This window comes from Malus sylvestris, chromosome 14, assembly GCF_916048215.2.
Source record: "Malus sylvestris chromosome 14, drMalSylv7.2, whole genome shotgun sequence".
NCBI classification, from domain to species: domain Eukaryota; kingdom Viridiplantae; phylum Streptophyta; class Magnoliopsida; order Rosales; family Rosaceae; genus Malus; species Malus sylvestris.
The window spans coordinates 11,060,521-11,074,354 of NC_062273.1; the positions used below are offsets into that span (position 1 = coordinate 11,060,521).

General features: G+C 37.3%; 1 long non-coding RNA gene across 1 annotated transcript; it reads left to right on the forward strand.

Annotated features, from left to right (window-relative positions):
* The first annotated feature begins 11,206 nt into the window (after positions 1 to 11,206).
* LOC126600273 (uncharacterized) lies at positions 11,207 to 13,313 on the forward strand. The gene is made up of 4 exons (XR_007615406.1): positions 11,207 to 11,416; positions 11,557 to 11,852; positions 11,937 to 12,068; positions 12,483 to 13,313. It is a non-coding gene; the product is annotated as an uncharacterized LOC126600273 (long non-coding RNA).
* Positions 13,314 to 13,834: the final 521 nt, after the last annotated feature.

The following is a 13,834-nucleotide window of genomic DNA, read 5'->3' on the forward strand; positions in this document are numbered from 1 at the left end:
GAAACTACAAGTAAGCTTTAAGTGAAATTGATGCATTACCTTGTGCATCTCCACCAGTTAAAGATACCACCCCTGGATAGAGGAACAGTACTTCCAGAGAAGATGTCACATCTACCTATGAGACAGATAAGGCAAGTGAAGACGATACCACACTTCGGTACTTAGAAGTTTCATGATTACGAGATCATTCTCCCACAATATTTCTTAATGTCATTTGTACTAAATCATTCACTTGTACTCACTAAAGGAGAGCTTGAACCTATGTACTTGTGTAAACCCTTCACAATTAATAAGAACTCCTTTATTCCGTGGACGTAGCCAATCTGGGTGAACCATGTACATCTTGTGTTTGCTTTCCTGTCTCTATCCATTTACATACTTATCCACACTAATGACCGGAGCAATCTAATGAAGATCACAAACTTAATACTTTCTGTTGTACCAAAGTCCTCACTGATTTTGTGCATCAACAATCCTTAAGTCCTTACCTTTTTGCGTTGGTAATGGATGAGTTAATAGGACATATTCAAGACGATATTCCTTGGTGTATGCTTTTTGCAAACGATATAGTGTTGATAGATGAAACTTAGGAAGGGGTAAATGCGAAGCTTAACCTTTGGAGAGAAGTGTTGGAATCTAAAGGTCTTCGCCTAAGCCAATCAAAGACAGAATATATGGAGTGCAAGTTCAGTGCAAATGGAGGCCAAAATGAGTTAGGGGTGAGGATCGGGGATCAGGAAATACCAAAGAGTGACCGTTTTCGCTACCTAGGATCTATCTTGCAAAAGAACGGAGAATTAGATGGAGATCTCAACCATAGAATACAAGCTGGATGGATGAAGTGGAAGAGTGCATCCGGCGTGTTGTGTGACCGTCGTAGGCCACTGAAGCTCAAGGAAATTTTTTATAGGACGGCGATAAGGCCGGCGATGCTGTATGGCATAGAATGTTGGGCGGTGAAACATCAACACGTACACAAAATGGGTGTAGCGGAGATAAGGATGCTTCGTTGGATGTGTGGGCACACGAGAAAGGATAAGATTAGGAATGAGGATATCCGAGGTAAAGTAGGAGTAGCCATGGTATAAAAAATCGATAATATCGGTGATATTTCGCCGATATTATCGTTTTTAATATCACCGATATTATCGATTTTTTCGGAGTCCGATATTTCCACACACATCCAATAGGTTTTCGTCAAAAAATCGAGATAATATCGATAATATCGATAATATCGCGATATTAGCGATATTATCGTGACATTGCTTGAAAGGCGACGTCGACGCCGATGGAGTAGACGGCGACGGGCATGAGGGCCTTGAGCATCTGGATGAAGGAGACGGAGAGGAAGATGTAGGTGATGCGAAATATATAAGCACACAAATTAAACCCTCTTTTTATCAATTGTAGTAAAGTATGTAAGTAGGGATCGTTCTAGGCCGGGGATTAGGAGGGATTTCTAAATCACTTGGAACTTGACTTGAAAACATAAAAACAAAGTTTAAAACACTAACTAGACTCAAAGAATGCAAAACTATATTTTAAAACACTAAAACAAACCAAAAGACTCAAAACAGCCCCTAAACACTCAAAACTACCTTAAACACACAATCTGGGCAGTTTTGGGACTCTAACACAAACTTGGACGAATTTTGGTTTTCTAATGAACTAAAACACTTAAAAACATAATCTAAGACAAGTTCTAATTAATATGACTCAAAGAAATAAGATGGGGTTGATTTTGGACGAAAATAATTAAATTAAGACAAGAACAAAGTAAACAAATTCTTAGACAAATTTAAGTGAATCAAAACAAATTGTAAAATGAATTTGAATGAAACTTATGGATGGAAGGCTAGCTAGGAGGTTCTTCTCCACACATGTCACACTTGCATACAAAACGATTTCCAGTTGCTTTTCGATAAGCTATGAATACTCAACGCCCCAAATTAACCGTGAATTGCACTAATTAACCCTCAGTTTTTCCACAAGTTATTGGGTTGGATGATTGCATACGACAACCCAAAACATTCCCTACAAGTTCCCTACATGAATTGCATAATAGAGATACAAGCAAGAATCATTAAGTTCTATGAAAAACATAAGCATTGACGAGGCACTCGTTACTATGATTTGCATGAAACTTATGCCAAGAATTTACTTAACGTGATTGTGACTAGCAACCTTCACTACTTGTGAATATAAGTTCATAATGATTAGATGAAACTCCCTTAAATTCATGCATGAAAATTAAGCGTGCACTCTCAACCAACATACACAAATCATTTTTTATACGATCGGATAAGTAAATTGAATTCACAACTTATGAATCACAACTGGATGTAATCAAATCATATTGCAAGTATGAACATGGTTTCGAATCACCCCCTAACTAAGAGGGATTTAGTTCCTCATACTCACAAAGCAAAGATACATAAAATTAGACATTAAAATCAAAGGAAAGAAAACACCTAAAATGCTCCAACTTGGGTAGCAAGTGCATCCAAGAATTCTCCTTTGCTTGCTTGCGGCAGATTGCTTTGTGGACGGATTTTTAGGTAGTTTTATGATGTAGAATGGATGGGGAATGGTATGGAAAGGTTTAGGGTAAGTGTGGAGGAGTGTTTGAGGGTTGGAGGGTGGTGGAGAGCTAGGCAAAGAGGGTGGAAGAAGGTGGAGTGGCTGTTATGTTTTCTAGGCACTAGAATGGTGTTTTTGGGGTGTTTTGCTACCTAGGGTGAGTATGGACGAATTTCTGTGATGAATGGTGAATATGAGAGTGTGAACCCTTTGCCAAGGGGTGTAAACATGTATATATAGGTCCCAAAAACCTTAGAGAATCAGGTTAGGCTAGGGAGAATGCATGGCAAAGAGTGTATGTGGTGTGCAATGGTCCAAGGGTGAAAATGAAGTGATGATGCAAAGTGTGAAGGGTAAAATGGAGTGGTCTTGTAGCTAGGGGGCATGAATGATTGTGTACATTGCATAGAGATGGAAAGGGAGGTGAAAATGTGTCAATAAATGGGTCAAAGGTGCAGCAACATATGGTACACAAGGCATGGGATTCCAAATGTGAATGATGTAGCATCAATTGGTGCATGTTATGGTTGTGAAAGTTGTATAAAATTTTGTGGGTGAAGGGAACAAGAGGTATCAAGCAATTAAGTGTAATAATTAAATGAATTGAAGCATGAAATCAGAAATTATGTAGGGGACAAGAGTGATCAAGCATGGCATGGGAATCCAAAGGGAATTCTATGTTGTTTTGCATGGCAATGAAGGCAAGTTGGGGTGACAAATTTTTGGGCTGAGTTCTTCATCTTTTGGACCATAATTCTTCACATTCTTGGCCTCTTTAGTTCTCAAATTCGTCCATCCACTTTGGCCCAAATATGTGACATGCATTCCAAGCTCCATTTTGCTCCAAAATGCTCCAAAATGCATCTTCTTGCCTACTTTGTTCATAAAATCTGAAAACACACGAAAATGACTTTAAACATTAAAATAACTAAGGAAACACGACATAAATGCACAAGAACAAGCCAACTAAGTCGCATAAATATGCTCCTATCAGTAGGCGGAGTTGGAGAGCCAGAGGGAGAGGGAGTAGAGAGCGCCGATGGAGACGACGGACGAGATGGTGATGGTGATGTTCCTCACACAGGGAGATGGGTGCATGCGATGGGTGCGTGCGTGCTGCGGTGCAGAGAAGAGAGATGAGGGAGATATGAGAGAGAGCCGAGAGGGAGACAGAAGAAAAAGAAAAGAAAACAGAAAGAAGAAGAAAAGAAGAAGGGAGTCACGGGGGAACAAAGAGAGAAAAGAAAAGAGTGGAGGAAGGGCTGCCACGTGGCCACTTCAGAAAGAAAGGGATCCAATGTTTTGGATCCTGATTGGTAGTCAAAGAGGACCAATTTGATATATTAAAATGTTTAGGGGATAATTACACAAATATATCTTTATAAATGGGGGTGGGTGTTACATATTGCCCTAAAAAACTCCAAGTAATTACAACATCGTATTAGAATTGTAATTGATCCTTGTTAGATTTGGTTTAGAAATTCTATGTAATTTAGTGATTGTTTCATATTAGGTTTAGATTTGAATTGTTTACTCCATTCAGATTTTAAAGGATTATAATAGATTTAAAAATTTATGAATTTTGATGAAGTTTAATCATTTTTAAAACTTTTATGTAAAATTTTAAGTGAATTCCCTCAAATTTTCAGAGAGCGATTTGAGAATGTTTAAAATATTATGTGAAATATTTCTAATTTTTTCAAGTTTCCCAACTTTTTAAAAATCTCTTCGAATCAATTTCTAAATGAATACATTTGGAATGTATGAATTTCTTAAAAATCATGATCGAATACCCCTTAAACTTTAAAGAATCACTTAAAATCCTGATTAAATGCCCTTAAATTTTTAAGGAGAATTAAAATGTTTATAAGCCCCAATTGGATGTACTGCTTAATTTAACTAATTGACACAACACAACAAAACCAGTTAAGATTACAAATTAACACAAAAGACGACTTGATGCGAGGTCATATCTAAAAAACTTGCCGCAATAAGCCCCAATTGGTGTGTTTAAACTTCTTTCATTAATTACTACATATTTTCTACATTCACAATGTTTGTCAGCTCGCTATATAATCAACTTGATAATGTTAAATCTATCATGCAATGCATTTCCTTCCAATTTTTTGTGATAAACTAATAGATAATTGACTAAATAAACATCCTGCAAAGTTTCAATAAAAATTTCCAAGTTTTTCTTACAATTTCCGTGGTTTCCATTTAATTTTTATCGATATCGATATTATCCCGATATTTCCATCGATATTTCCGTGTTTTCGGACTACCGATATTTTATTCCTTGGGAGTAGCCAAAATTGAAGGAAATATGAGAGAAAATCGGTTACGGTGGTTTGGACATGTGCAAAGAAGGCCTACTGACGCTCCGGTTCGAAGATGTGACTACGGGACAGAGGTTTAGGGTCGAAGGGGTAGAGGAAGACCTAGGAAAACTTTGGAAGAGATCCTAAGAAAAGACTTAGAGTACTTGGATCTAACGGAGAACATGACACAAAACCGAGCGCAATGGTGTTTTAGGATTCATATAGCCGACCCCACTTAGTGGGAAAAGGCTTTGTTGTTGTTGTTCTCTTTTTAGCTCTTTCATCAGTTCATTGGCTTTGATGTTGGGCCTAAGTAAATGGGAAATCATCAATTGGCATTGTTCAAGATATAATTCTGTGTTTTTGGATTTGTGAAACGATTTGGCTTATGAAGATGGTGGGTTTTTTTTATATAGATTGGGCTGATCTATCTTTCTTAATAAATTTCCCATCTGTTTCAGGTATAAAATTTTCTCATCTATTTGCAAACAAGTTTTGATTTTGTATTATTTATATTCCTGCCATTGCCAAAAAGCATGGGCTGCAGAGACAAAGAGAGGGAGATAGGCGGGGGATGGCAGGGAGGGGAAGGGAGAGGGAAGAGTGAGGTTGCCATAAAAGGAGGTTAAGGTTGATCTTTTCTCCTCAAATCAAGGGTTGGTGTCGGGATTGAGGGATGGGTTGAAATTGCCACTAGAAGCCTAAATTAATGGGTAGCTATCGGTGTTTGAGAGATTGATTTGAGAAGGATGGGAGAGAGACAGAAACACACCCACTGCTTTCATTTGTGTTTGATTTCAGATTTGCTCCAATATATGTGCTTAGTAATATTTCTGCAATTTGTGTTATGCTTTCACTCCAATACCTATGTAGATTAATTTTTGTGCAATTTTGGTGTTTGTGTTTCTGTCTTTATGGGTCTTATATCGTTGAAATCCTGTTCACTTATTGTGTATTGCTCAAATACCTCTGTTGGCTTCTACAGAGAGGTTCGAGTTCTTTACCAAACTGATGTCATGTCAATTCTATCTTATTTCTCTAATGGTTTTGTTTAGTTCTTATTATCCCTTCACTGTATTCAAAGATCAATTGTTGCTTATTAGTGTTTGTGCAAATTGGATGGAACTGATGTTTCTATGTTTCTTCTTAGATTCAACTGATATCATGGTAATTCTGCACTTGACCTCTATATTGTATGTTAATTTATCATCCTTTCACTTCCTGAGAGCCAATTGTTGGAGCTTAGTACTCAATCAGGTGAATTCCAAATGCAAGATCCTCTAATTTCATTTTTTGCAGCATAATTCAGCTTCTCAGTTCAGTTCTCAGGTGTAGGTTATCCTCATGTTCTAGTTCCATTAGGACTACCGGTGTTTATTTTGGTTTCATGTGTCTTTCTTCAGTTCTAAGTCCTTCGCATGAATGTGTACTGAAATGTAATGTAAATAACTGGTATGTGCTACGTCTCACTTTTCTATTTATATGTTTTTGGAATTTTCGGGTGATGGAAATCAACCTAAGTTCATGTTAAAACGATATCATAATTTTCGTTATGGTAAGAACTCAGAACTTGGAACCTTTTTTTTTCTTTATCTTTCCCCTTTTTGAAGTTAAGGAATTGAATTACCTTTTTATTCTTTTTTTGTGATCATTCACTGATACTTGGTTCATTCTCATCTTCTGAGATTGCTTGATTTCATATTTTAAAATAGTTTTAATTTCCATATTAAGTGTGTCAATATGTTTTTGCGGTAATTTAATTAAATGTGATATAAGTTGAGGTGTATATACATTTGAAACACAATTTTTCACACAATTTCTAATCCCGCAGTAACGCGCAGGCAAAACTTTCTAGTTACTACCTATTAAAAAAGGTTTTGCAGCTATAAATTAATAAAAACTTTACTATTAGCTATATATCAATGGATTAATTTTATTTTGGACTTAATTAATGAAATAGTTATATTAATTAAGTTTAGATCAATAAAACATGTTACATTTGTTGCATGCCCATATAAATACGTATTAATTCTACATTTATATCCAAGTCAAACTCCAACAACCGCTTATTCAAATTACACAAAATAAAACAAAAATATATCGCATGGGCTCGCTGCTGCTCTACGACGCGAGCCTAGGCTTGCTACTGCTCTGCTACGTGGGCCTGGGCTTACTGTTGCTCTGTTTAGCTTGGGTGGGTCTGCCCTGGCGTCAGCTGCATTTGCAAATTCCTGGACCGGGCTCTGGTCTTGCTCGACTAGTTTTTGTGCCCCTTGCGTGTGGGTTGGGGATGCTACAGGGCCAACTGCAATGGCTGATGTCGCTGTTGTCATGGACATGGTGGTGCTCGGCGGTGGCAAGGTTGCTATGGCAGCCGTGTTAAACCACGTTGAGCGGCAACATAGGGTCATGTCACGGTCTCCATCCTATGATTTCCATCCTTGAACATAGGGTGTTCCATTCGTCGTGGTTTTAGAATTTCTCACCATCGTAAGTTACTTCTCTTCAAGGCTATTTAAAAGAACTTAAAAAATATATATATATATATATAGGAATGTGTAAGAAAATTTACTGAATGGAAAATCCTAAAAAGTGAATGCGAGTCTTTTTCGAGATATTAAATGAAGCTCTCGATGAAAGTACCAATTTTTGGTACCAAATTCTCGCGTCTTCAATCTTAACAAAATTGTACCTACAAAACAAATAAACACCCTTGACCAAGGCAAAAGCCTTGCGCACCATGAGGTGGAGTGTTGGCCAATGAACCTCCGATACCTAAGTTAATTTCTCTAAAAAAGAGTTTAGGGCTTAAGTGTGTAGTAAGAGCTTAATTGGTAGAGATGAGGCATTTATAGAGCTAGGGTCTACCACATGTGTAGGAAATTGCCTGATATGTGGTAGCATTCGATTGGCCAAGATAATTCATCCGTAGGATGGATGAGAAAAAAATAATTCCAAAGATATTCATTATTAAATGATATCTTGAGATTATCTTGGAAGTATCATTGATTTGATATACTTGGATTCCTCATTTGCTTGAGTTGATCTTCAATTAGGAGATATTAAAGGTAGGATCAATTACTCGTATCTTTAATGTCTTTGACTTTTCTCCTTGTCATGGTCATGAGAGCTTAATGATGTTGTAGTTAGATGCTCCAGGCTCCATAGATGTTAGACTGTGCTTGTGAGTCTTTGTGGACCCCACCCATTTAATGAAGGTATTCTTGTCTTATTCTGAAAAAGTCCATGTGTGGTCTTTATGATTTTTCGAATTATTTTTGGCTCCACAGTCTTGCCATGGGGTTGCTCGTTTAGCTACTTTCTCTCGGGTCGGGGTCGTGATTGGTTCAGTTTGTTGATTTGTTCTTGAATTTTGGTTGTAGTGGATCAATAAGTAAGGTAGTGATTTTTCAACTTGACTTTTGGTTGAATCTTTAATCTTGCTGCTAATTTTCTACTGACTTAAAGGAACTTATGCTAATTTTCTACTGACTAAAGGGAGAAGATGAAATGAAGATGGGTGCTTAATCTCTGGTGAGGCCGAGGTCTTTTGAGGTTGAGGATCATCGAGGAGGGTGGCAGGGAGGGTGCTTGTGAGGGAGAAGGATTCTCTCCCCTCTTTTTTTTTCCTCCTCTTCCCTCCCCTTCTATTTGAATGGTCACGGTTAAGTCACGTCAACATCTTATATTAATTTTTTATAGAAAGAGAAAGACAAAATAGAAAATGTGAGAGGAGATGATGGAAGATGATAGAAAGAAGAGGAAAGAGAATCCTAGTCCACTTGTAAGGAGGTTCTAGGCAAGCACAAGGAAAGGAAGCGGACTATATGGGCCTACCTTTTCATTATTTTAGTTTTTATTTTTTATTTTTTAAAATTTGAATCCCAGCCCATGTGTCAACCAATAGAGGAGCCGAAGCGGACCCGCGGCTACTATGTCAACAGTCAACAGAAATGACCAACCAAGCCATAAACCTCTTCTTTGTGTAGGCTTTTCGTTCCCTTAAGAACAATGGTGGTTAAATTTGAATTGTGTTTTTATGGGTTTTTCAAATGCAATGAAACGTAAATGCAATGAACTTAAAGAAACAACAAAATAATTAAAGACAAGAATCTAAATTGTTTTCGGTTTCTTCAATTTCAAACGTTATGCCCGTTGTGTTTTCTATAGATTATTATTATTAAGTTATAACGTTGTTTGGTCTGAAAATATTCTAACACCTAAATTCATAACTTCAATATGAGCTATTTATCTCCTATATAAATATCTCAATATCCTCCGCCCCCATGATGAGTTTCACATAGTCTCCAAACATTGTTCGAGTTTTATTTGTTCTTTTCTCTATATCAAAGGAAATGATTGAGTTGTTCACCCGACCTAAGTATTTACAAGAGTCACACCGAAACATTGTCTTCGAAAAGCGAAATTTATTTTTAAGGATATAATACATAGTGATTACACCTCCAAAACAAAAATCTTGTTTCTACTAAAACATCCATGAAGGCCTACTTGTTTGCCCTAAAAGATGAGTATTTCATTGTATTTTTATTTATTTATTTTATTGTATAGTTATTTCTATTAAATTATTATTTACTAATATTTGTAGATTTTGATTGCTACTTAGAATACTATTACTACCCCAAGTATTAAAAACTTGGAGCAAACGTATGTATCATTTTGCTAATATTACATAACTTCACTTTCAACAATTTGCAGGTTTTAAAGGTGGCCTCAAATTTCATCCTTCTGTATAATGTGAATCCAGTTCTAAAAGGTGGAAGCGCATTCGGAGTAATCTCTTTGGGGGCATAGAGCTTATATTTGGTTGCCCATAAGAATGGTCTGTTAAGATTTATTCTTAAGGTTGGTATCCAACAATTCAGTTCCGCACGTTTTTGGTCATTTTTCCTGATTTAATGACTGAATATGTTTTTAATGCTTCAAAAAAAAAAAAAAAAAAATTGGTAATCCATGTTTCCAAGTATTTTGTCATTTTAAAGGAAAAACAATCATAATAGATTGATATTATTATTTGTCATCCACTAAATGAATGTTTAGGGTGGTCAAAATAGAATAACATAAGACAGTCATTGGCATCATCTTGATCATTTGGATGCCTGGTTCATGAAAATATTATGTATTGTACATGTGTGTATTCAATTATGTATGTGTGGGTGAATGCGTGTTTCTCTGTCTCTGTCAATTTGTATTGGTTTTCTGTTTTAGGTTGATTTAGTTAATGGGGTTTGTTTTAGGTTGATTTCGTTAATGGGGTGTATTCGATTATATATTGTTTTTGTTTTAGGTTGATTATATATAGTTGCTTCTTTGCTATGTTAAGACAACTTAGTTCAAATGAATGGAGTCTTAACTTCTAATTTGGTTCCAGTTCATGAATAATATTGTATCGATTTATAATTCTCTGCTTACCATTATGTTTATCTACCATTTATGTAATCTTGGAGCAAATAGGTTATAAGTGAATGGGCTCGAAAGGGATCTCTTAGTTAATGAGTTGGAAAGAAAAGGGTTTGGTGATAGGTGGAGAAAATGGATATTGGGCTGCTGGAAATCCACCAACTTTTCCATCATAATAAATGGCCAATCAAGGGGTAAGTTCGGAGCGTCAAGAGGACTTAGACAAGGTGATTCTCATTCGTTTTTATTGTTGAATCATGTCTACAACCTGATTGGTGCATTTTATGCAAGAAAAGTTCGAAGTCTGTTGACCATCTGTTTGTTCACTGTCCGGTGACTTTAATTCTCTAGTTGAATTGTTTAAGGAGTTCGGTATTAGTTAGGTTTTACCCAGGCATTGTTATTCTCTTATGGTAGAGGAATATAAATTATTAGGAAAGGGGAAGAAAATCAAGGTCTTATGGGATGTATAGTTTCAGCTATTTTTTGGGTCATTTGGATGGAAAGAAACAAGCAGATTTTTTAGGACAACGAAGGCAGTAGAAGGGAGGATATGTGGGATAATGTTCGGTTATGGTCATCTCTATGGGCCTCGATTACTATAGAATTTAGAGATTTGTCTTTTTCAAAAATTTGGCGTAACTAGAATGCGGCTATTAGTTAGTTTTGTGTTGTTTTCATAGTTTCTAAATGTCTGGGTGATATTGTTTCTTCTTCAAAAAAGGTTATAAGTGAAACTTCCTTGCAGTGATTTGGGTTATTATTGTATCTTTGCCATCTTGCCTCGCTCTCTCCTTCTCTCCCATGCTAAAGTACAAATTAATGGTTGCTTCCCACCCCCCACAGGAGGCGTCTTCAGAGCAAGGTTTGCACCTTCCCTCCCTCCCCTTTGGTTTTTATTAACTTCAGCATGATCATTTTGTTCATAATTACAAACTCTCTGTCAGGACCCATATTAAGGGCATACTGATAGTCTTCAACCTCTTTTTTAGGCTGCAGAGCTTCACGCAAAGAAAAGCAAGGTGAAGATATGGACGAACTACACACCCACTCCTACATATCCAAAAACAATTGATAACAAGAATTTGGCTGGAAAGGTAAAGCAACATTCTTGTTTTTTCTTCTTCCAGATTTGGGAGGAGTGGAGGTTCCATTAGCATACGTTTTTGTTTTCCTTTAATCCCTTTCATCCCTTCCCCATTTGGCAAAAAAAAAAAAAATTGAATTCTATCTTCAGGCTTGGACCGTCACAGTGGGAAGTCAGAAGCCTAACTTTGTGAATCACGTGGATTGGGGGTCTTTAATGCCACTGTTGAAGTATCAGGGAGATACCAACTTATGTTGGGCGTACTTGACAACAACGTGTGCAGAGGTCCTATACTTCATTGAGGCCGGAGAGCGCATATCAGTGAACATTACTAGCATGATCGAGAGTGCCAAAGACACCATGTTACCAGATGACACGAATTTGCCTGAGGGTGGCTTCGAAGTCATGGCAAAGGGTGCCCTTTGTCAGTAGGGCTAGCCCCCAAGGTAAATATATTTGCATATTCTTCGTAAAATAAATTATTAAATTTTGGATTTTGAATGTTGATAATAAGTTGGTTTTGTTTCTAGGGTAAGGAAGGGCTGTTTTTCTTGGGTGAAGTTAAGAAATTGTTGGGCGAACAAGTGATGAAACATGCACTTGATTTTGGCCCAATTTGTGCCATTTTGGATTGGCATCCATGCATGTTATCCTTTGTGAAGGTATTGTCTTGTTACTCTTGCTCTTTTTTGAATATTATGAGTGTAAAACTTTAACTTATATATGGGTAGGCTTTGACGAAAGTTTAGAGATTTGAGTTTTTGTACATATTCAAGGTTGTTGTGGATTTTCTAGGAGTTGGATGATAAAAAAGGGCAAGGCTTTGGGAATAGATGAGCTTGTGCCTTGTCTTTGGTTTAAGAGTGTTGGGTGAATTTCGTGGGGGCTAGGTAATAGAAATGCGTGAATAAATGAGAGGTGGGAGAGGTTAGAGATGTGGTAAAGTGAGCTACAGACATGTCTCTAGAGATTTCAAAGTCGAGCAAAAGGTCGTCATTTTGAAGATGCGGATGCCATTTGTCTTACAATGCGCTTGGTGTTGAAAAAATTCTGATAGAATTCTCTCTTTTAAACAGTTTTAGGAGACCATTGTACCCCCAATGCCTTATGGGATTGCGTTATGCACTGAATACGCGTGCGAGAATGAAGGGAAGGCTGTGATCAAGCGGTGTCACTTGTGTGGTTATGGATACGGCTTGCATCAGGCCTGCATAGCAGGTTATGGCAGCAGCTCTACAGGGAAAAAGTACTGGATAGTGCATGACAGCGCCTTTGGGAAGATTAGGGTGGAGGGGGGCAGAACGCTTTTGGCATTGGGTGTCGAGCATGCCTAATGATGAAGTTCGGGCATTTTGCGCCTTAGCAGGGGAGCATTGGCCATCACTAGGCCACTCCCTCTTGGCAAGAAGTGGGAGACATTTCTTGCAAGGGTGAAGAGAGAAGAGCATTCTAAGATTGTAGAGAGGAGCTGGTCCGAGGGAAGACCTGAGGACGAATGAATGATCCAACAATTGATACTAACAATACTTGACACAATTACAGGAGAGAGATGCAAAGCGAGCAAATTCAAACTCTGGTAATCAAATAGCTTCTTAATTTTGAATAGTGCCACATGTGTGACCCAATTACATGAGATGGATGGCAACACGAGCAAATTCAAACTCTAGTGATCAAATAACTTCTTAATTTTGAATTGTGTCACATACTTGTTCCAATAACATGAGATGAATGGCAACGGGAGCAAATTCAAACTCTAGTAATCAAATAGCTTTTTAATTTTGAATTTTACCATCTCATGTAATTGGAACAAGTATTCGACACAATTTAGAATTAAGAAGCTATTTGGTCACTAGAGTTTGAATTTGTTCCAGTTGCCATCCATCTCATGTTGGGTCACGCATGTGACACTACTCAAAATTAAGAAGCGATTTGATTATCAAAGTTTGAATTTGCTTACTTTCCATCCCTCTCCTATAATTGTGTCAAGTATTGTTAGTATCAATTGTTGGATCATTGATTCGTCCTTAGGTCTTCCCTTGGACCAGCTCCTCTCTACAATCTTCTGATGCTCATCTCTCTTCACCCTTGCAGGAAATGTCTCCATGGCCAGAGGCCAATGCTCCGTGCTAAGGCTGTCACATGCCCTCGCAAGCATTATTGTCTTTTTTCTCTTCGTTTTTATGAGAAACTGAATGTGATCTTCCCCTCCCACCACAAACTACATATAGATACAAGTCTTTCATTCACAAGTCATTGATTTGTAATTTGGTATTATTTCCATTCTAGTATTCGTATAACATCGGATGGGTTCAAAGATTTGTCAGCAAATATATTAAAATAAACGATTAAATGGGTACCTGTTTATAACCACGGGTAATACACCTAACCATCCATTTAAATTTCACGGGTAAATAACCGTTATTTTTTA